The sequence below is a fragment of the Hipposideros armiger genome, unplaced genomic scaffold (assembly GCF_001890085.2).
Source record: "Hipposideros armiger isolate ML-2016 unplaced genomic scaffold, ASM189008v1 scaffold_237, whole genome shotgun sequence".
In the NCBI taxonomy this organism is placed as follows: domain Eukaryota; kingdom Metazoa; phylum Chordata; class Mammalia; order Chiroptera; family Hipposideridae; genus Hipposideros; species Hipposideros armiger.
The window spans coordinates 192,444-193,737 of record NW_017731587.1 but is presented as its reverse complement, the minus strand read 5'-3'; the positions used below and the strand labels follow the sequence as shown (position 1 = coordinate 193,737).

The window sequence follows — 1,294 nt, the reverse complement described above, 5'->3', positions numbered from 1 at the left end:
TGCCAGGTGCTTGCACCAACAGGGATGCTGGGGAAGGGCCCCCAGGTGGAACGCTGGATGTGGGCTCGCTTCAGAGGAGCACAACTCCAGCCCCTGAGAGAGGTCTCTACTTGGGGAGCAGTACTAGGGTCACTGAACACAAGGTTTTTCAGCGGAAACAGGTCTCAGGAGGGTCAGATAATTTTTTTTTTGACCAATCAATACTTAATGTTAATGAAGTTTGCAGAACAGAGCCAGTCTTTCCAAGATGTGTTTCATCGTTAGCTGAAGGCTCTCCCAGGATCCTGGGCTGCCACAGTCCAGAACAAGCTCACTGTCCGGAGAAGGGCCTAGTGCTGCAGGTTGTTGTGGGAAGCTGGCACAGAGGATGGTTTGCACAACGACGTCACCAGTAAACCGCTGCTTAAATCCAGTCCCCGGCCTTCCTTTTCTGCTTTTGTAGTCCAGAAACATTTCTTTAAAAGCCAGAAAATCCGTAAACGTGAGAAGCATGTCGAATATGTCACCAGCCACTTCATCTTTATGGTGCTGTAAAGTTGCTGTGAAAGCTGCCATGTTAAACCCAGGAATCCGTTCCAGCAGCTGTTCTTCAATGTACTTTTCTACCAGATAAATATACTTGTTAAAAATAGGCGTGTAGGTGAGTTTATTCTCTTCTGTGCCTTCAAACTCCTGGTAGTACTTGTCCATGAAATTTCTCTGTAATAACTGGAACTCATCATCCATGATAATGTCCTCTAAATATCCAACCACAGCATCAAATTCTGCGGAAGAGAAAGGCCGCGCGAAGCTCTTTTCCGGTAGGGCGTCCATTGTGGCCGCCGTCGCCACATCCACCCGGTGAGAGTGAGCGGGCCCATCAGCCTCTTACCCTGCCCGCCGCCCGGGCCCAGCCTCTGTTCTGTTCCGCAAGGCCCCAACCGGCATCGGGGAGGCCTTGCCACCGAGGCGACGGTCAACTCACGGCCCAGCTGGGTCAGCACCTATGCTCGAGGGCCCGGCCTCAGGCTCCGGGCTGCAGCCATGCACTGGCCGGGCCGCTGCATCCCGCCAGGCCTCTGTGCAAGCCGCTACTCTGTGCCTTTTTATTGGTGAGTTCAGTCCATTTACATTTAAGGTGATTATTGATAAATTAAGATTTCCTAGCAATCTATCTCTGATTTTCTGGTAGGATGGTGTCTTCATTGTTTCATTGCCTTTTTGTTGCTGTTATTTCAGTGTGGTGGTATTCTCTGCTTTTTTTCCTCTGCGTTTTTTTCCCCTCTTTTTTAATGTTATATATTTCGGTTCTGGT

The 1,294-nt window shown here is 49.8% G+C and overlaps 1 pseudogene; it reads right to left on the bottom strand.

The window, feature by feature from the left end:
• Nucleotides 1-225: 225 nt before the first annotated feature.
• LOC109389536 (ADP-ribosylation factor-like protein 2-binding protein pseudogene) lies at nucleotides 226-813 on the bottom strand (annotated as a pseudogene).
• Nucleotides 814-1,294: the final 481 nt, after the last annotated feature.